The 24,132-nt window shown below is 31.3% G+C and overlaps 1 protein-coding gene across 2 annotated transcripts in view; it reads right to left on the bottom strand.

The window, feature by feature from the left end:
- Nucleotides 1–21,594, bottom strand: part of LOC113517222 (uncharacterized) — a 109,945-nt gene extending 88,351 nt beyond the window's left edge. For both annotated transcript variants that reach the window (XM_031911404.2, XM_026901834.3), the window contains exon 1: nt 21,527–21,594. The gene's annotated coding sequence lies outside the window, so the exon portion shown is untranslated. The remainder of the gene's footprint in view (nt 1–21,526) is intronic.
- Between the last annotated feature and the right edge of the window lie 2,538 nt (nt 21,595–24,132).

Genomic DNA, 24,132 nt, shown 5'->3' with positions numbered 1-24,132 from the left:
TTGTCAGTATACGCGCATTGATATCGAAATAAAAGAGATTGAAAAATATCGATATGTCTTACAATATAAGGAATAGTAATTATTAAGTAGGAGTATCGATATATGTTATCAGGATACTATTGAAGGATAGTTGTTGATTAGTGGTTAATTCGGTAGTTTACCATGATTTTTGGGGGACCACTAATCGGATACCACCTGATAGAGTATGTTGCTAGCAGTGAGGTCATTAATCCCTAATTCCTCAATCAAACAAATAATTTCTTTTTTAGTCAGCGCTGGTTTTTTTTTTTTTTTTTTTGATGGGTGAAAATGGAATGGTAACCCCGCTTGCGCTAACGGGATACGCTGGCGGAGTACCAGTGAAGGGTGATAGATGAGAATGAAAACAGGCCAGTTAGCCCATCATGATGAATTCATCAGGAATTAATCATGATAGTTTCCAGGGGGAACCGCGAGGAGGTCGACCTGGTTGGGTATATTGCTAGCAATAGGATTCTCAGTCTCCGTTACTAACAATCCCTTTCCCCCCAGTCAGCGCTGGTTAGGTTGTTTTAAACGCAATTTGTTCTTTTGAAGAAAGGATAAGATAAGATATCTACCAAGTAAAAAGCAGCCTTTTTAATAGATCATAATTTAATGGCATGATAACCCCGCCTGTGCTAACAGTATACGCTGGTGGGGCACCAGTGAAAAGTGATAGGTGAGGATGAAATGGCAGGTCAGTTAGCCCATCGTGATGAATACACCTGGAATTCAACACGATGGTTTCCAGGGTGACCATGTAGAGGTCATAGCAATGTGACTAGTAGTTCGCATTAGTAAGTAACCCTTCCCCCCAAAAGGAGGCTCAGGTCACGTAACATGCAACAGGGCACGTATTTTTTTTTCATTTATGGACTTGTGTTTGCGGGAAGTGTGAATTAATTCACTGGCTTCTTTTATGAACATCCTGAGAGAATATCGTGTTACACACCATCTGTGCGTACAAATCACAATACGGATGAAGATATATCCCTTGCATATTTTGAAGTTTTTCATTATAACAAGTTTATATAATTTTACTGCATCATCATTATCATTCAGCCGTTGATTGTCGACTGCTGGACATAGGTCTCCCTCCCTCACTGGTTTTCCAGTAGTTGTCACGCTTGGCAGGTAGATTGATAATCGCAATTAGACTTTTAACGCTGCTACCTACTCTTCCATTACGATACCCAGGGGAAAGGAAAGAATATTATTACTTCATATATGTACTTCACATAAACTGACTTCTCTTTTAAATTATGTAAATCGTCTTAGAAATGTCGTATATAATTAAAAATAATAAAATGTTAAAAAGTTGAACGTTTATAACTTTTTTTAATTAAAAATCTAATTATAATCGTTAGTTTCACGGTTCGTATAAGTACAATTTTCAACCGAATTCAAAAGGAGGAGGTTCTCGATACGTCTATTTTTGATGTGTTTTGCGTTATTTTTATCAATTTTAGATTGAGTTCGTTTCCTTTATTATTTATTTTCCTGGTTCAGGTGGAGAATAGAGTACCATTACCTTACCCGTGGGTGTCGTAAGAGGCGACTAAGGGAGCCCGTTTATCAAGCCTGGCAATTATTGGTAAAACCCCCCCAAGGGGAAGGCTTATGTTCAGCAGTGGACAGTCAAAGACTGATATGATGATGACGAATTATTAGTTAAACGTTGGAAATCAGAGGATAGTTCCTTTTATTGTTTTTAAATTTATTACAAATACGTCTGAACATTGGTTGTGGGCGTTTGGCAGCGATCGCACGCATATCGTACATGTTGAGGTGATGTTGCGACGTTGCTTCTGATATTACGCGACAGATGTTACAAGCTAGTTGCAATTATTTCATCATTGCGATAGATAAATATGTAGTGTACTGTACTCGAGTTTTAGGGCTTATTTCTCCGTGTACTCTGCAGTAGGCGTGTGTAATATCGATACCGCGGGGTGGGGGGGATTGCTAGTAATGTGGACTATCAGTATCACTAGTAGCAATACACTCTATCAGATCGACCTCCACGTGGCTCCCCCTGGAAACCGTCCTGCTGAATTCCAAGTGTATTCGTCACGATAGGCTAACTGATCTGCCTCTTCATTCTCACCTATAATTTTTCACTGGTGCCCTGCCAGTGTATACCGCTAGCGCAGGCGGAGATACCATCCTATTATCATCTTTAAAAAAATCTATACAACTCTGGGTTCTGGTTATTGATGATAGAAAAAATTCATCACCCATTTTAATATTGTCCATATCAGTTGGATCTTGAATTCGATTCGATGTTTCATTTGACTATAACATATTGGACAAACGATATTTAATTAATATAATATATACATGTAAAAGGGTCCTAAACTTAATAGTCATTACTAATATTATAAATATGAAAGAGTGTTTGTTTGTTAGCGTCATAACGGGTTAACTAAACACTGTGCAATTTCGTATAACGTGTATTATATGAGATGGAGAAAGATATCAAGTCAGTAAACATATCCTGGGTACGCAGACGAAGTCACCGGTAAAAGCTAATCTTTAGTATTTGCTGCACAATCATACCAATCATTTGATCTACAAACTAGAACAAATCAAATAAATATTTGGGTGCACAAAGCAGAATACCTAACCATACCATCATTATCGTCATCATGGCAACCTTTAACTGTCCACTGCTGAACGTGAGACTCTCTCTTGGGAGGTTTTCTAGTAGTTGCCATGCTTGGCAGGTTGATTGGCAACCGCAGTTAGACTTTGGAGATATTTTAAGAGGGACGCTACTGCCCATCTCGGCGCGACGTGCCTATCAAGGTAATCAATCAATATGGATCCAACATACAACAACAACAACTAGGGGGGAAAGGGATTGTTAGTAATGGAGACTGAGAATCCCATTGCTTGATTTTTATTATTTATATACCCACCAGGTCGACCTCCTCGCGGTTCCCCCTGGAAACTATCATGATTAATTCCTGATGAATTCATCATGATGGGCTAACTGGCCTGTTTTCATTCTCATCTATCACCCTTCACTGGTGCTCCGCCAGCGTATTTACCGTACAGCGTACCATACCATTTTCACCAATCAAAAAAAAAACATACCCACCTAAAGTATAGCTATAATATATTAGCCTAATCGGTCCAGTTACTGGTGTAAAGTAAACAAATTCAACTAATTTTGTTTAGGTACCATGATTTACGAGTACAGTTTAGAAATCACCACAGTAGCTAATGTTTCAGTACCGAGTTATTGAAATTTCAGTAACTAATAACATTCAGTAATCAATATGCTACAAAGTTGTTTTGCTTTGCAAAGCTGGTCAATATTGAAACACAGTAAAATGTAATCTAAGAATGAGTAATTCATTTACCGAAATCAAATCGTAACTAGTCATTAGCACCCGCTTATTATTTGTTTATGAAACATTTTAACAGCTTCGTTGTTGATTATAGACATTCATAAAGTTAGCTTCGATCATTTAAGATTGTGTTAATACGTATAATAACATAGAATAATATACATAATTAAAGATTTGGATTAATTGAGTACCTTCTACTTTTTTGAAGTCGGTTAAAATTGTTAATGTATTGAGGGTTTTTTTTGATGGGTGAAAATAGTATGGTAACTTCGCCTGCGCTAACGGGATACGCTGGCGGAGCACCAGTGAAGGGTGATAGATGAGAATGAAAACAGGCCAATTAGCCCATCATGATGAATTCATCAGGAATTAACCATGATAGTTTCCAGGGGGAACCACGAGGAGGTCAACCTGGTTAGGTATATTGCTAGCAATGGGAGTCTCAGTCTCCATTACTAACAATCCCTTTCCCTCCTATATTGAGGGTTAGATATAGTCAAAAGTATTTTCAAGACGTTTCTGTCGTTTATGACAGCTATTAGGTTAATATATTTATAGTGTAGTTATAATGTTAAGTACAGACTGTTTCAATAGAATATTGAAAATATAAATTATGAAATATAATAATTGATTGGCCTGACTAAAAAATATAATAATTCGATTTATATCTAATTTCTTATAAAGAACAGTCTTTGATAATTTCAATGAAACTCAGTTACCCATTTATTAAGTTCTATTATTAAACAAATTAAACCTAGGTACTTTTTTAATTTTCCATCAACGATATGAGCTCTTTTAATTTTATTACAACCTAGTATTTTGTCGATATTTACCTCTACTTCTTAAATGCTCATGTACACCATATATCCTTATGATTGAATTGTTAATCATCATAGGTAGATGATGTCCAAATTGTATTTTCAATCATAATACAATTCGAGGAAGGTAAATGTTAGAATAAACAAAAGCAATAACGGTATGCTTAACATACTCCTACCGTTTATTGTATCCTGGTATACTGTTACATTGGGTTATGATATCCAATGGGATTTTTTTTGTTTATTTTTGCACTTTTTCATATTAAATATAGAAGAACTTAATTCTAATTATAGTTATAGTATTCATGCGAATATAAAAATAAAATAAATTAAAATTAACTTAAAATTATCTTGTACATTTAGAAAATAGTAACTAACTGTTAAGTTTCTTGCGGTTTCTTCTTAGTAGATTACAAGATCATAAAACATTTATGATTTAAAAGAGCTTGTAAATAAGTCTATTTAAATAAAGATTAGTTCTGTTGTATTCTTTATAATAGACCTCGTCATTAGTCATTGAATGCAAAAATTGTGGGATTTAATGTAAAACTAGGTCCTGAAAGTAAAATAAATAGTAAGATTATTTTTTTATTAATTACTGTAGATAATAGTAATATTATGTCTTAATATTGATAAATGGCAATAGAATTTATATATAATAAAATCTATCTAATATTAGAGCTCTGACCGCTTTATTTTTGTGTACATGCACATATACTTACATCAATTTGGACCGCTAGTATTATGTTTAATCTATATCTTATAATAAATCTGTAGTGAGGTCAATTCTGTACATGAAATAAATTTTTAAAATAACTATCAGGGGGTAATTAATGATCGATACTGATGGTCAAAAATGCAATCAGTAAAATTTTTGTCTGTCTGTCTGTATGTTTGTTATAGAAACAAAAACCACTCGACGGATTTTAACGAATCTTGGTAAAATTATTCTTCATACTGCTGGGCAGGTTATAGTTAGGTTATAGTTAGGTTATAGTTTTCATCACGCTACGATCAATAGGAGCAGAGCAGTGAGAGAAAATGTGTCTGTTACATCAAAACCACTGAACCGTGAGGAAGGACATAGGTGACTTATTTTACGAAAAACGACGGAAACGAGGACGAAGTCGCGGGGAACAGCTAGTTACAAACATAATAATCTGAAAATATTTTTATGTAAATGTGTACCCTTGCGATAGTCTTTTATTTATTAAAGAAGTAAAGACTTTAATATTAATATAGTCTCTATAAAATGTTATTAATTAATTAATTGGGTAATTATTTATGTCATAGTTGCTAAATAATTGTTCCCATACAAAGGTATCGAAAAATTAATCGACTCAATATTACATTAGATGCCGCAAATTTTTTACACGTTAAGTTTTATCGATATTTACATCTACTTCTTAATTATTGAATATACGCAGTGTTACATTTACATCAGGCCTGTTTACTTATAAATAAAATTTTAACCATTATAAATCACCGAGTAGATGACAGAATTGTATTTCAAATTTAACAAGTTGACAGGAAGGTATACTAATAAGTATTTTTAAGATGCTTCTGTCGTTTATCGTAACCTGGTAAATTGTTACATTGAGTTATATAAATGTAATGGGATTTTACACCAAAGTAGAGTTTTCTGTTTTAATAGAACAAAAAATATAAACAAAGGAGATTCGACTTGTAAACTAATTTTCATATAAAGACGGTTTCTTTGTTAATTTCAATTATTAAACAAACTAGATCTCTTAGATTCATTGCAATTATATAAGTTCTTTTAATTTTATTACAACCTGGTATTTTGCAGACATTTACCCCTCGTTCTTAAATTTTGGACATGCGCAGTGTAACGTACACTCTACGCACCTCCTTATGATTGAATTCGTAACCATTATAGATTATTGAATAGATGTCAAAATTCTATTTTCAATCTTAATACAATAGGAGGAAGGTAAACGTTTGAATAGATAAAAACATTGATGGTATTTTTAAGATGCTCCTATCGTTTATTATAGCCTGGTAATGTGTTACATGGGGTTATATGAAATGGGACTACCAAAATGGAGGAATACTTTGTTGTTTGTAACTTTTATTAGTTTTGTCTAACTAAAATATTTGTGATCGAATGTAAGTTCAATTTTAGATTGTTTCACAAAATTGATCCCACAGAAAAACAAAAAATAATTTCAATCGTGAAAAAATCAAATATTTTTATTTAAAAAATACAATTATTTCGTTTTAAAAATTAAATTATTGAATCAATTTAACAAATTTCTATGAAATCAATTTGATATCTTTTTAGATAAAAAAGAAACATGTTTTTAAGGAAATTAGAGGAATATGTATTTACACTATATGGTCTTTATTATAATTGTAATTAATTATAATTGTAATAGATATGATTGTGAATTAGGATATCATAGAGGTCGGCAGAAGTGGTAAAATTGAGCGGCAAATGCGTAAATTTGATATTGTTGGTTTATTACTTAATATTAAATCAATCATATTAAAATTTGGTAACATATACTACATGGAATGGAGAAGAATATTAGGCTTCTTTTTGCCCTGCTTAGTAAATATATTCCGGTTATGCGTACGATGTCGCGGGTGAAAGCTAGTATTATATAAAAAATCAAGAAATATTATCACAATTCCGCTATTGGTCCTGTAACACTAAAATCTAATGAATTCCCCACAAACCTAACTACTGAAATATACAAGGAAATAATTTACATACCTATATCTCTAACAGTTCCCTATAAAGTTTTAAAATAGAAAGTTTTATATACCCGTAGTTTCCGGACTGACCTAAATCGATTGAGTCAATGGAAAAAGATAGATGGCCAGGTTTTTATGCAGTTACAACCACATTTATTGAAATCTGGTTTCTGTTTGCACTACTGTAAGATCTATAGTTAGCTGGGAGATTTCATATTATTTTGGTCTGTTAAACAAGCTATTATTCCGTATTGATAAATCACATATGTCTGTGATGCGTATATTAATGTGGTTAATATGGGTAACTGTTCTCATTTTACCACAGTTTAAGCAGGTTTATATAAGTCATAGTAAATACAACTCTGTACATTATATTGAGTTTTAATGTTCCCACCGATATGACCTCTCCTTCAGCTCAGATATGACTGTTAAAAGTTTTCTCAAAGTTTTGAGCCAAAGAAATTAAAATTTAACAGCAATAATGTCATGTTTCATAATTTTCGACTCGGAATCTTTGAGTATCAAATTTTAGAAAAAAAATATTTAAATGTATTGAGTTTTTTTTTGCACTCTTTTTTAACAATAACCCTATTATTTATAAAATAATTTTGACGTTATAAATTAATTATACTAGTGAATAAGTTCTTTTTTAGATATTGGTCTGTTTAAGAATGCTGCGACTAATTTTAGCAATCGTCATAAAATTTGCATTTATATGCATATAACCTGTGATATGTCTGACGGATTAATGATAAAAGAATAACACGCGTTAATTATTATCGTAATGATAAAATCACTCCTTGCTTTTCTGTGCTGTGTTACGATAAATTTTTAGAGCGTCCAATTACTAACTTTCATTCACCACTATGCCACAGTTAGGTATACGAGACTACAAATTAAAATATACATGCGTACTCACTCTACGGATTAATAATAAAAAAAAAAATAAACTACAGACAGGAAAATTATCACGAGGGATACATAAAATATAATAAGCGTTAATGTAATGCTGTTTTAAATTCTTATTATGACAGAGAAGCAGATAGTCAGTTTTTATCTTATTATCCTCTGATAAATAACAACTTATGCAATATATTTTGTCATTTAAACAAGACTGCGTATAATACATTCTGCTTAAAATGTAGACGGGGATCATTACAAAGTAAAAAAGATTTTGAAAAAGAAAGTTGATGATATTTTTTTTACTCTATCACATTAAATCTTTCTTTTGAAAGTACTACTTGAAATGTAGTTTTTCTTTAATGGTCTCTAAATATAAGTAATTTTTAACTTTAATTAAGACGAATAATTGGCACGACATGCTCCATCATTCCCGCACAATTTGGAGCAAAATAAGGAATGTTACATGAAGACGATAGTATAAAACTGATTTGAAATGCAAAAAGAAAGCAGGCGAGTATAAATTATGTGAATTAATTAAAGATGAACTGTAATACCTGAATATTTAAGTTCAGATTTATATTTGCCAATTCGTACCATGGTCCCAGTAATTGTTAATGATATATAAATTAAACAGCTATGAAAATAAAGCCCTAAGCACAATAGACATTAGTAAAGACATATTGCGGTTCCGTACACTCTAATTACATAATATTTCATCAGTGAAACGGCAAATTGTCGCTATTTCTGTCAGCGAACTATCTCGACTAGTTGTTTAGGTAAGATGGTGGTTAGCTTGGATGTAGACAATCAATTATGTCCTACATAATTCATTTGTTGACCTTATGTTTCTTATTTTATGTTTCTTATTGAAAAAATAATAATAAAAACATGTATATATTTTTATTTATAACTCTTACAGATTAATTTGTTTGTTTCTTGCCTGAACATGATTGTTGAATAGTAATTTTGAAGGTTAACATATCACCGTATATTTCAATCGAAAGTCGATGGTTGAGTTAAGATAGTGTATGTCTATTGATTCGGTTTTTCATGTGTCACATATTATGATTGTTTATGTATTATATACATATTATAAAAGTAATTGATTCTAATTGGAGACTTCCTTTAGTTACAATTTGAAATAGTAAGCTGATGTTTTGAAATGAAAATCTCGATTTTTAAACTATAAGTTACTGGCATATTTTTATCCATTATTGTAATGTATGTTTTTTAATGCATTAGTGGACATGGACATAACAGTACACACACATACTGTTTCGCCCATGATACCTCCATGCGTTGCCATTCCTGAGGACTTAGGTGTTATTCCTCTGTACTTTGTAAATTCACGCTATATCCCACCTACCAAACCGAAACACAACCATGCAAACACAACTGCTTCACGGTAGAAACACGAATGGAACAGAGGTACCCAAGCAATCGACTTTTGTACAAAGTCTCCCTCTGGTAATGTTGTTTGTTATTCTAAGTTGCATAAAAAATATTAGACATCTTTATTTCTTTAATAATTATAATAAATTGGCAAGAAATTAATAATTATTATATGGAACAATGGTTTAATCCATGTGTATTTATAAACGGAGTAACTCGCCATGTTCCGTGGTTCTTAAAATATTTATTTACTTTTTAAAGTGAGATATTCATATATGTGAATATGTGGAGATAGGTTAGAATTTCCCAAACGATCTCTTTTAATACCTTTACATAAACGTGCCGAAGTAAAAAAATTGTCACGCAATATTCTAGTAGAATATAATGTTTAATGTATTTAACGATTTTTGTCGAGACTTCTTGCGGTCCGTTTGTGGTACCTGATATATACATACAAGATCTTGATATTATATTTTTCAATATCCTCCATATTAAAAAAGATTCTTTTGACGTTTTTCTGGCATAGAACTGATCTCCAGATTACTCTGTCAAGCCTGCTGTTCCCTTGAGTACATTTTGTTTTCAAGTTCAGCAATAGGTCGATTCTATTAAAACTGCTTCGAGTAAATTGTATGTTGTAGGCCTGTTGAATCCCTTCTAGTTTAGTACATCTAAATTTTCAAGTAGCATATCTACATCCTTAATTATGAACACGCGCAGTACTATGTTTACATCATTTCTATATCTCTAAGAACATAGAACATAACTTTTGGCCACAGAAAAATCAGGCTTTTAGCTTTGTCCACAACGAAATTATAGTGCGTCGACAATGTTATGGAACGCCAATGGCCTTGGAGAAAGGTATGGCACGGCAATACCTTCGACAAGTCGAGCAAAAACATTTATTCTGGTGGCACTAGTAATACAATACTACAATCGGACGTAACTGTTTTTCCGTATAATTTACTAGGCTACTATAAATGACAGAAGCATCTTCATATTTACATCTACAATTATATTTTGGGTTTATAATTGTGGTTAAAAGATAAGCTATCAATGATTTGGCTATTTAGAAAAATATCTTTTTTTTATAATATTTGTAAATTATAATTATTTATCTCAGATTTTTAGTTCATAAATTTTCTAGATAAGGGAACGGTAATGGCATACATTTTCATTCGTAAGACAAAAACCACGCATAGTAAAAATAATTAAATATTTATATAATCCTTACTAATATAATAAATGTAAAAGTGAGTTTGTTTGTGTCTGTTACCTTAGGTAATTTATCAAAAACGATGCTAGTTATAAACTTTGTTTTATTTTTTCTGTAACATTCACTCTTACCTTTGTATATGTATTGTAAATATTTTAGATTTTTCGCATCATAACCTCGGAGATAAGGGGGGATGGAATGGTTTTTTTCTCACATATCAGATTTCACATCATGAGTAAACAATTATACAATATAAAAATAAATTAAAATCAGTTTTAAAATCTACAAATGAAACCTTTTCATATGATATTCCATTTGGACTAGTAGGTCATTTTTTAAATTTTAAGTAGGTACCCTTTTTGAATCCCTTAGCAAATACATATAAGAATATTTTTTCACATTCCACATTTCAAATCGATAACATTAGTAGTTGCTGAGACATAACACTGAGACAAACGGATGGACAAAGTCGTACCATAATAGTTCCTTATAGTATGACTTTATTCGTCCATCCGTTGTTGGGTACATGTAGTCAGTAGATATTACTATTCTAAGATTCATTTGAATACACGAACGTAAAAGTATTTCAATAAAACAGAACAGGCAAAACGATGAGCACTATACTGCCAAGCAACAACACTTCATTGCATGTAAACCGATCGATAGATGCACCTACGTCACTATGAACTAATAGCAATAGGAACTGATTTATTTCTGTTGGAGAACATTACGAAAATAAATGCCCCACTGCCAGTTGTTCTAGTGTCAAAGACTTGGGCTCCGGTTGTTGCCTCGCGCGAAATGAGGTCGGCTGGTCATCCCGACTCGTGGTCAGCCAACTGCCACGCGGCTATGCCAAAAACTATTAGTTCTAGGAAGCACGCCCCTAATCTTGGCCCTTAATTTTAAAGCCTTTTGGGTCCTTATTATCATTGTACTAATTCACAAAATCAAAAGTTACATGTATAGATGAAATCATCACAATGATACCTCAAATATAACAAATACTAACTTGGATGACAATCTTTGTTAGTTGCTCAATAATATTTAATCGTAATCTTAATTTATAGTTTAATACAAATAACATTTTGATGCACTGTTTCTGATTTTTAAACGAAAGATCACAATTCAAATACTTTGTTACTTAATAAATAGTCTTGAATTTCTATTTTAAATTATACAACTATAATTATCTTTCAAAGAGTGTACTTGTCGCCAACAAACTGTCATGGAATTTGGTGTATTTATATAATATGTCAAAAAAGATATTTTGTATATAAATACATTTAAAAAATAAGTTTTAAAATTATTAGACTTAGTCCATGTAACTGAATTTATTTTATTTAAGTTCCAAGTTATATATCTAGAAATCTAGAATTTCTAAAAATTTTACAGTCATCAAGCGAAGGAGCGAGTTACAAGTCTACTGTGTAATATTATAGTCGATATAAAGTAGTAAGAAAGAGATTGTTAGTAACGGGGACTGATGGCCCCATTGCTTGCAATATTCTCTGTTATCTTAATCACCACGTGTTCTCTATAGAAACGATAATGGCTAATCCCTATGGAATTTATCACGATGGATCATTTGATTACATCCTCACCTATCATTCTTGCCTAAACCCTGTCAGCATTAACCAGTACCGCAAGCGGGGTCACCATTCTATTTTCATTCATAAAAACAAATGATGTCGCTGTTTATTTTACAATTTTTTTTCTATTTACCTATAATTTTGTATTCCTATGGGAAACAAGAAAGAAAGAGAAGCATTAGAGTATGGAAGGAAGCCAGCGTTTATGCCAAAAATATTTTGTTAAATATAGATTAACTTACAAAAGAGACGTTGAAATGTACTCGTATATTTGATTGTGTCGAGGCGGCCTGTTAGCCGAGTGGCCCACTTATGTTCGCAAGCAGGTACGTAAGTACGTGAAATTATATATTTTAATTGGTCTTCTCGGAAAGTATTGAAAATAAATAAAACCTGTATATTTATAGTCAATATCGTTGTTTCGTGTATATTATTACCTACCTACTGATGGTCGTTGCCAGTATTTAATATATACTTGAAAATTTTAAGGCTATTTTTTAAACGACTCTCATAAGAAAGAAGTACTCAATTAGTCTGTATTTTTTGTTTAGGTATATTATTATGCAATAACTACAACGCGTTTATTTTGTGAAACTTAGAAGGTCTATAGACATGGAATCACTATGGAAGTCATAAGTCATACTCTATGTTACCCATGATACCCCTTATGCGTTACCATTTCTGAGAACTATGGTATTATATGTACGTCGTGTGGTCCCAGCATAGAATGGGCCATCCTTTACTGTCCCATAAATGTCGTAAGAGACGACTTAGGGAATTGAATGTTCAAGGGATGGGCAACAGCGTTCCTCTTTAAACAGTACCAATGTCTAAATGCGGTTGCCAACCGGTCTGCTAAGCCTGGCAACTATTCGCAAGTCTACTAGTTAGAAGAGGCCTATGCCCAGCAGTGGACAGTTAATGGCTGATATAATACAATTCAAAAATGGTTTTATGGCTCCGTTCCTTGTAATTTCACTGTCATAAAACATACAATCTTATGGTTTTGATAATTTGTTTGCAATGGTTAGGGCTACTGTAAATTGGTCACATGTCGGCGACGGTTCAAGGTATGTTTTTTCTTGCAGAGCAATAAACTAGCGCAGATACTATCCTTAATCTATGAATTAACTGGTAAAACAATTTACTTGTATGTATTGCTTTGTTTTGTTGTCGATTGCTTGTTCTAAATTTAAATATTTTAAATCTAATGTATCTATGTAACATTTCATCGTTCATCAAAGTAGATGTTGTTGCGGAGCAAAATGTCTAACAATATATGTATAAATTATATTCCAATTGGCGGACATAATTTTTTACTAAAAAGAGATGTATTATTATGCTGCTCTTTTTAAGAGGACATGATAGGTAATTTTTGTAACAGTATCTACACGTATTATGTATTTGATAACGATACTGTAAAATAACATGAATAGGTATCTTATAGTATGTTAGTACCATCATTATCATATCAGCTATTATTTGGCCACTGCAAAACATAGGCCTACCCCATAGACTGTCATATGCAATGGTTTTGAGCCAACTGCATCCTCTGAGATCTTCCGAGTTTCTGAGATCTTCAGAGATCTAAATCTGCCCGAGATTTTTAACTACAAGTCAAGAACATGAAATTTAATAGTAATGTCAATAAACAAGGAGGTGCTTCTCTATATATATATATATATATATATATATATATATATATATATATATATATATATATATATAGTTATATACAGTTCTGAAGTATTGGATCGATTTTTATAGTTCGGAATTTGATTTAATCAATATTAAGAGCATATTATATTTGGATTTTATTTTCTGATTCTTAAAAACCTATTTTTTTATCTTTTCACTCAACAAAACGGACCTTTTTAAATGTCAAATAGTTAGGTTTGGAACCCAGATAGTACAATATTTTAGCTTCTATAAAAAGCGTCCTAAAAATAAAAATATGTTCGCCCATTAAAAATGTACAGCAACAATCAATATGAACCGGCGAGCAGCAAACGAATTCAGAGACAAACAGGAATATATAAAAATAATTTGTCAGGATATCCCATTGCAATGGTGTCGTAGTTCCATATTATTTTTAGATCACGCTCGTCTCGGTGTACGCGCGTTTGGAACTGGGGTTGTATATACACAAATCCTGCACAGACTGTGTTGACAATCTTTGTTAAATTCATAGAAGTAATATTTGGATACAATTTGTTTGATTCCAATTTTGTTTGTAAATAACTGCGAGTAGTCAACCCTAAGTTTCAATATAATTATTTATTAATAAAGTTCTACGCCTATATTTTGTACCAAAATTATTAACCCACTTAGGATACCTTAGCAGTTTAGGGTTAAAAGATATAATTTCATGCTATATCTAATTATATAACTTCTTTATAAATCCCTTTTGAATTTTTATAACGTAAATAAATAAATTCTACATTTGAGCAAAGTGGAGTAACGCAAATATCTGACTCACAGTAGTAACATGTACAATGAATCAATTTTAACCTCTATTGTTACTGAGTAAAGGGTTAAATTTGTTTGAAAGTGCACATTTGGTTTCCTAACTACTTATTGTTGTGCCAAAGATATCTGTCTGTCTGTCACACGCATCTAGTATGTGTTTATGTATATTTCAGTTAAAATTAATTTTTCACGTCGTAACAAGGTTATCCGGTTTCTACACTTGCTACAATAATGAAGAGATTTTGTTTGTTTGTGTATTGAAGGTCTTTTAGTAAGAGAACTTATGTTATATAATGTATAAAGTTAACCACATTTACTTAGGTATAACTTTTTTTTTATTAAATCCCCAGAATATGTTTATTGATCGATCGAGATAAAAATTGGCATGGATGTAGGCCATGATTAATGCTATGTATGTGCTAAATTTGTTGCCATGTGGTCCCGGCATAGAGTAAGCCACCCTTTTCGTATCGTAATATGTGACTAAGGAAACTTAATGATTAGAGGATGGGCTGCAGTGTCGCTCTTAAAACATCACCAAAAGCCTGACTGCGGTTGCCTGTTCGCCTGCCAAGCGTGACTACCCCTCTCAAATAGGTGCTTCAGCAATGGACAGATAACGATTAATATGTATATATGTATGTATATGTATTCAAATAAATAAATATTCTAACTCTATCTAACTCGCTTTTATATTTAAAATATTACTAACGATTTCCACGAAAATGAGATCGCGGTCGAAAACCCGCGTACTACTATTCTGACATATTTAAAAATGCAACTGTTCGGTAGGAAACGAACTTATACCGCGGTATTTACGTAAAAACGTGTCTGCATATAAACATTCTCTTTAATTTAGAATGACCGCAGTACGGCGTTGATTTATACAGACAAACAAACTGCTACCACTCAATCTGGAGCAGGGGCCCTCAGAGAAGAGAGCATTTATAAATTTATAACAATCCAGTTAATACAATTCATAAAGTGGCACACAGATGCTATGCTTTTACAACGCTGCATTTGATTGGCGGAAAAGGAATAATATTTTTTATCTCATCTAGTGTCGTAAAATGATAATTGGTTTTCATTAAATGCCAGCAAAACAAGTGCTCTATGATATAAGATTGTATTATATAAAAAATTATAAAAATATAAAATTATTCGATAATTTTTTATTAAATATATGTAAGTAATAAATAGACTTTTACTATTTATTACTTACATATATTTAATAAAAAAATATTGAATAATTTTATATTATTATAAATTAAGATTTTGCTTCTATATGCTAAAATTGACTAGTTAATAAAAAAAAAGTATATGAATTTAATTAAACATTTTAGTTTGAAAATATACAAATGTGACATATACAAAAACATATAGTCATATTGGTAACCTTCATTTCTTTGATCCTAAACCTATTTTTTTAAATTTTTTGGTTTTTTCCTAAGTTTTCTAAATTTTAGTATAAGTAAAATATATTTCTCATTTTTCCCGTCTTGTCTGTTATTACTTCGTTTGGCAAATTATATTGAATATCTGGTTGCATTTTTTTACGGTATAAACTTAAAAGAATGCAACCGCAGTAAAAATATGATTTTGCTTTCCTATGATACGATCTAATATACTCGTAAATTATTTATAGCAAGCAAGTTGACGGGCAACGTTATCGTTCCATGATCATCATACATTTTACTATCATAAGGGTATTACGCCCAGTCAGTGATTTTTTGCTTTATCCATTTCCTATCAGTAGAGGTACTCCTGAAATTCCAGCTTATTAGAGGACAAAAGATAAATTCTGCTATTTTAACATCGATCTTCGTGTGACGAAACACGAAGATCGATGTTAAAATGGCCTCAACATTATTTAAGAGCGTGATATCGTGACTTGAGGGGATAAGGGATTGTTAATAGTGGAGATTAGTAGTCCCAATGCTAACAATATACTCTAATAGGTCGAACTCATCGTGGTTTCCCCTGGAAACCATTGTCTTCTATTCCAATAAATTTTCATCACGATAGGCTAACAGAGCTGCCTTTTCATTCTCACCTATTATCCCTCACTGGTGCTCCTCCAGCGTATACCGTCAGCGTAGGCAAGGTTAACATTCTATTATCATCCATTGAAAAAAAAAGACATCGTGACTTGCCTTACTGAAATGTAGAACAGACATGGCTAAATATTCTCCCTTACTTGCACAGTATCTTAATAATATATTCAATAAGTTACTTATTTTATTACGCTAATAAACAATTTTATAGGATGGCAACGAAGTTCATATCTGGTGTTAATTAATTAATATATATTTTTTTTGTACATTATATAAAATAAGGCATTGACATGCGAATTGGTACAAGTTACGAGTATAAAGCCTGATAAACTGTTTCGTAAATAAATAAATAAAATAAATTCCACATCTAATTAATATTAGTTTAATTTCAATACTGTTTTCAATCTTGACAAAATTATAATATGGGAATAAATCGTTTCGATTAGAAGATATTTTTTTTTAAATTGGAACAGATTTCATGAAGTAAAACGCAACATACAAAAAATAAATTACAGTAACGTAATTGAGAACTTACTTATTGAAGTCGTATAAAGAAACATTTGCTGAACTTGATGTAATTTTCAAAAAATTTTGTTCTAACGCTATCTCGTCTACTGACATTTTTTTTATCAATTTAGAATGACAAACAAGCTGACGGCCTACCTGTTGAAAAGTGGTAACCGTCGCCTATAGACATAAGCAGTAACATGGACATAATAGAGTATATGTTGCGCTCATGACACCCACCACGCGTTGCCATTCCTAAGTTGTTATTTCTCTGTACTCTATAAATTCACTTCCATATCTCACCCTTCAAACCGAAACACAACCATGTAAACACAACTGCTTTATGGTAGAAACTCGAATAGGACTAAGGTATCTAAGCAAACAACTTTTATACAAAGTCTCTCTCTGGTGAATATATAAATGAAATTTGGGAATACCAAAGGTGAATGAATGAATGAATAAAAATTTATTTCAATAATAATAATGAAAAGATAATGCAATAGGTCATATACACCTATTGCATTATCTTTTCAAAACTGAAACCCTTTCCTCTCTTGTTGATATTTTAGGAAAAAGTACTGAGACACCGTCCCCTCTTACGTGAGATTTGTTTGTGAGAATTTGACTCCGTTAAAAATGAGATTCTATTATATTGGCATTTTAAAATCATACAATAAATGGACCGTCCTAAAGTTACTTTTCTATTATTTATTATTTCACTATCGGCCGATACTATGATTCGAGATGTAATAGCATAGCTGTATAAATAGTACATTTATTTATGTATATTATAATGTATAGAATTAGATGTACCTAATCATAAATTAGTGAATATATGTATTTTTGATAGAACATTAAAACAAGCGATAATGTTGCAAAACAGGAACAAGATTGTAAAACATCGTTGTGCACAGCATTAAATAATTATAAATTGTTAGAACGAACTTGACATACATACATAGAGACGATTACAAAGACCGTTGTTATTTCTGAACACAAAAGAATGGTAACATGAGTGTGTATTACATTACTACAACAATTAAATATCGATAAAGATACAACAACGGAACCGTTTATATATTATAATACATTATGTATTTTTAAGCGATTTAAAATTTACAATGATCTCAAAATGCTTGTATTTTGTGTTGTAATGGATGGTTATTATTCTTTTCTTGGGGGATTAAAAAGCCTTTTACATAACCCGTTATACTGCGAAGTCCTTGATTATGTCGATAACGATATCACGCATTAACTGTCCACTGTTAAACAAGGCTTCCTTTTTGGAGGGTTTTGTCAACACACTTGAGAGGTGGGTTGCCAACCGCAGTTAGGCTTTGGTGATGTTTTAAAAGGTCGTCTATTCCTTGATTATTAAGTTTCCTAAGTCGCCTCTTATGCCACCCACGGGAAAGGAAGGGGTGGCCTTTTCTATATTGGGACCACACGGCATTTCTTATTAGTATAATATTATATTATTTGTACTTGGGACGTTAAAAGTGATGTTCACTATACGGGAAGCCTATTACATAGACATTGCTGCTTTTCCTGCGTAGCAAAAACTTAGTGGTCATTCATTATGTTTTCATTAGATAAATAAGATTTTACATTTTAGTGACAATAGAAGCTGTTTTTGTGAGATTTTTTGTAAAGTAAAATTTTCTTTTGAGTTTAATTTTTAGCTCTATTATTAAAGAATTAAATAAATTTGACGTTTCAACTTGTGTACTATGAGTGTTTTGGCAGCTGATATGAAAATAATTTTCTGTTATTAACATGACAGTACTAAGAAATTGAGTGTATGACTAAGAAGTGACCGTTAATGATAATGATTTATCATGATAAAAGATTATAATATAATTGTAAAGTAAAGCAGTCGCCAAGAGAGTCATGCAAGCATGTGTGTCTATGCAAATATATATTTATGATTCACCTGACGTGTCACACACAGGTATTGTCAGTGCACATCATATATTGTTTAAAATAGAAATCTATTTTAGCGTTATAACAGAAAAGCAAAATATTTAAAAAAATAGAATGAATACATATTATAAAGATTTTTTTATCAGATTGTGTATGTATGTCAAAATTCTGATACAGAGGTATTAAAAAATAAAATTTAGGTAATTATTAATAATAATTTTGTATACCTACTTCGTTTCTATTTAGTGTGATATCATTTACTGTAATCTTATTGGTAAGTAGATTAAAAATATTTAGGTATGTACTAGAAGATACAAAATTCTTCAATACATTAGTTTGTAATTCAAATTTGTTTAAATTTAATTAAATTGCCAGAAAATTCCATTAAAAGAAAATTGATTAATAATATTAAAAGAAAATTATTAACGTGTAAGTTTCCGCTCATCATTAAAAATATAAAAGTTTAATTCAACTAATGTATAGCTTAAGTGAAAAAACATTGAATTGTGAAAGATTTTTTTAAATTTTATTATATGCCAAAAAATATAACTTTTTTATTGAATTGAGATCGATTTTTTTTTGTAATTTACTTAGATATACTTTTTTTATATATATTCTATATATTTTATAGTTTCTGTAAAAAGCATTATATGCTTATACTTGATTTGTCACTATAGTAGTATAAAAAAGCATTACTTTAGTTATGTCTATGGGACCCCAACAGATAAAATCAATAGGGCTTATCTAACAAATATCAATGATAAGTAGAAGTCTACGGTTTTCATTATATTTATATATATAAATTTAATATAAATTTATCATTATAATCATACAGGTATATATGATACATGTATAATTTTATAGTTATATATGATTCTAACTAGGTGACCGTTACCATCAAAACAACAGAGGGGAAAACTTTCTTTGAAATATTTACGTTAAAGACAAAATATTACATTTTTATACGAAAGTCAAGCCAATGACCTGACATTATAAATTATTTTTATCTATCGCGGAAACTGAGGAGCTGTCACTGTTGAACAGAAAAGAATTTTATAATGCTAATAGATTTTACCTGCGACTTCGTCCGCGTCACTGGTATAAAAATAACCTAAAACCTTTTCTTTCGTATATAGTATGTGTATATTAAATTTCATAGTGATTCGCTAAGCGGTTAAGGTGTTATAAGAGAACAAATAAACTCACTTTAACGTTTATAACATTAGTAAGAACTTAGAACCTATAATGTTCAGGGTATGAACTCTTTAAAGTAAACGTTATATCGTCTTTGTACACTCAGCGATTGAAGCGAAACGGCGTTGAACTTACGACTCGCTTAATAAGATTATCGCGAGGATTGGTTGAGTATCGTAAAATATCAAAATTAGATGAATAAATGGAAGTTATTCTGTATGCAACGATGCACAAGGATTATAGAAATCTCCATGTGTTGACTTTTCATGTTAATCGTACATGTTTGTAATATTTCACCAAATCCTTTAATCCTTTATAATGTAATCCGTAAACGAAGTCATGCAAAGGCAGAAGAGGCACAACCAATTTTAATTGAATATTGCCAGAATAAAAAAAAATATGCTTACAATTATAATCTCTGTTGAATGGATTCGTAACAATTTATGTGCACACATTTCGCCGAGCATATTTGAATCAAAACACGACGTGGAGCGAACATACCGCTATCAGTTGGGTTAATTAGTTTATATTAGATTACTACATATATAGAATCTCAGCTAGATTAAGTTATCAGTTTGTAAACTTAACGTTTTATAATGAGAACTTATGCTTAAATTCTTTAATATATATATATATATATATATATATATATATATACATAATATTAACATATAAGATAGCCTGTATGTATAGAACAAACAGTTAGTTATTATTTAAAATAATAATCTTTTTTATTATAAATTATTATTCATCCATTAATTATGATTTAGATCTTAAATGGATAAATAATAATTCATAATAATATATGTATATTATTTATAGCTATATAATTATATATATATATTTATTTATATATATAATTTATAATATATTTATAGATTAAAAACACCTTATTTAATTCATAAAAAAAACTTTATTATAATGCAATTATTAAAAATACTTTTATTCACTGCTTATATTGGAATTAAAATAAAAAAAAAATTATAATCCTGTCAGTATTTATATGTCGATAGTAACTGTTTTCATCTACATATACGAACATACATTTTCATGAACAAGAACAATACACAGTCATGTACTTTATAATCGATCTTTATATATAAATAAACAGCACAGTCGATATTTTCGTTCTGTGTCGTTTGTGTTAAGTCCTGGTGAAGCTTACAAGAAATACCGTTTTGGTTAATTACACATTCACGGCCGGAGACATGCACATAACATAATGCAATTTCAAATAAAAAAAACATGTTAATATTCAATTTTACTACTTAAGGAGGGTCGAGGTATTTAAGATTTCTCTTAATAATAATCTCTCACTTCGTATTTGTACATTGTTTAGGTATAAGAATATTTTACTGACCTGCCAGTAAGGAGACGTATGCGCACACGCAGCTGGGCGGGCGGCCGGCGACTGGGCGGACGGTGTTTGCGCAACTAGTGGGCCGGTTTAAAATACGAGAGACGACGCCGCGACGATTGAGCTACGATACAAAGGTATACCTACTAACATCTGAAAGTTTATAAACATGTTTGAGTGTATAGATTGTAGGATGTTTAAATGTTTGTATGTTCGTATCTTAATCGCGCTTTAATATTTAGACAGATTTAAATGAAAGTTAGTGTATATATGGACCATCTGGAAAACTCGTACGACGTTTTAAATACACTATCGAGGTCTAATGCGATGCGATTGCAGGTAAATAGCACCTATCTACAGAGGCGAACTAAGCTAGTTAGAGGCCTGGGGCGGCAAAGCTAAATAAAGTCCTCAGTTTAAGAAATAGATGTTATTTTAAAAGCTTTTCTTTCAGTTCACGTTTATATGTATATTTTTTTATATTTATTGAATTAAAATCAGTATGTGGTTCTGGTATATAATGAATGAACCCTTTCTTTTTCTATAGGCGTCGTAAGAGGCGTTTATGGGAACGTAATGGTCAAGGGATGGGCAGCAGCGTCCCTCTTGAAACATTAGCAAAGCTTAACTGAGGTTGGCATTCCCCTTATCAAGGGAGAGGCTATCCAGCAGCGGACAGTTAATGGCTTATAAGTAAAAAAGAGAAAGTAGAAAATAAAGTTAAATTCTTGTAAGTAAAATTTTAATGAAACTTAAATAAGCATATATAGAATTGTCGTTTGGAGTCCCTCATTATCAGAGCTCTACACGTTAGGCCGCCACTTCCTATAAAACTGATTTTTATTGTCAACATTTCCTACTTGTATGATGTATTTTTTATGTATAATTTCCAAAAATTTTTTAAATAATTGCTACCTAACAGCGTCAAAATGGCTCGACAAATGTTAATGAAAATTAGTGTACGGATTAATTACCTCCTTAAATTAATGTATATATTTTTCAACGTAATGTATACTAACAATTCGCTATAGTTTTGTGTAAGTATTGGTCGGAGTATTTCACTTTTTGAAAATAAAATATAGCTTTTGTTACTCCCTGATAAAGTAGCTTTCTATAGGCGCGTATTTTTTAATCAGTTAACAATTTTAAAATATTTTTTTTTAAGTTTATTCATTACAAACAAAAATCTAAACTTTATAATATTAGTTTATAGATGGACAAAGAAGCTGTACGGTTATAGTTAGTCGGGTCGAATTTGAAACGCCTTTTCCCTAATCCTATCTTTTAACTTATTATTTGATAGTTTCGCGAAATGACTGTTTTATGGACTATCGTAAACTATATTTATAATAATTTAGGCTTAGATTTATTAGAGATTTAGTTCATATTTGTCTTTATAATGAAGACCTTGCTGTTATATAAAATTGATATACTAATTTTAGAGATTAGTTTAGAAAAATGGCGCCCTGAATTCGATTACTGCATAAAATAATATAGTATAAGATATAGCAATTATATCTGTTTTTCTTATTTCTATTGTGAAACAGCAAGCTAACGAATCATTATAATATATATCAACTTTTTAGTGTACACTGCTGAACATAAGCTTTCCCCATAAAAATAGATTTGCCAGTAGTTGCCACGCTTGGCAGGCGGGTTAGCAACTGCAGTTAGCCTTTTAATGAGTAAAAATTTAAGAAATTTTATTTGAATTGTTAAGATTTTGAAGAAGAGGTTTAGTTTGTGAACTGATAGATCCCTCGCATAATAATAACAAGAGGAATAACAAGGGACCGGGCTTTCATTCTTGTATCGTCGATATTTCAATTATTTATAAGGATTCACGTCTTCTTTCCTCTTGCAGGCTGCAAGAGCTTCATTTTTATTTCAATAAACTTAAACTTTTTTCCAAGAAAATTATAACAAATTTATTGAATACAATAATCACTGTATTCAATAATTTCCATAAATTTTATATTAAAAAAAAAATTTACTCAGACGCACCCGCTCTTGCGCCCAAAGGATGAGTTAAACGTCATTTTTGGACTTCTGTTGAAATTTGGAAAGGACGTAGTCTGTCGAGTCATTACTTGAGAAAGTAGACTTTATATTAAATATTTTAAAAAATTTCTTAACAGTCCAATTCATTATTTTAGGGAAAGAAAAATAATATTTAATTAAATTTGATAATATTTTAATAGGAGGTTGTAACTGCTTACAAGACAGCGTGTAGTATCTTATCTTATTATTATCGTAGTAACATATTATTCAATTATGATGCATACATTTATTGACGTACTAGCTTTTACCTGTGACCTCGGCATGTGACTGGGATACGTTGCTAGTCCAGAATAATTACTTGTTGTACTTCTTCTACATAGGCTACTATTTATTCCCAAACAACAGATGTATGGGGGGAAAGGGATTGTTAGTAATGGAGACTGAGAATCCCATTGCTAGCAATATACCCAACCAGGTCGACCACCTCGCGGTTCCCCCTGGAAACTATCATGGTTAATTCCTGATGAATTCATCATGATGGGCTAACTGGCCTGTTTTTTATTCTCATCTATCACCCTTCACTGGTGCTCCGCTAGCGTATCCCGTTA

This window comes from Galleria mellonella, unplaced genomic scaffold, assembly GCF_026898425.1.
Source record: "Galleria mellonella isolate WM207_F2 unplaced genomic scaffold, CSIRO_AGI_GalMel_v1 utg28, whole genome shotgun sequence".
Lineage (NCBI taxonomy): Eukaryota > Metazoa > Arthropoda > Insecta > Lepidoptera > Pyralidae > Galleria > Galleria mellonella.
Note: the sequence above shows the minus strand (reverse complement) of the source record. Positions and strands in the feature narration are given on the sequence as shown.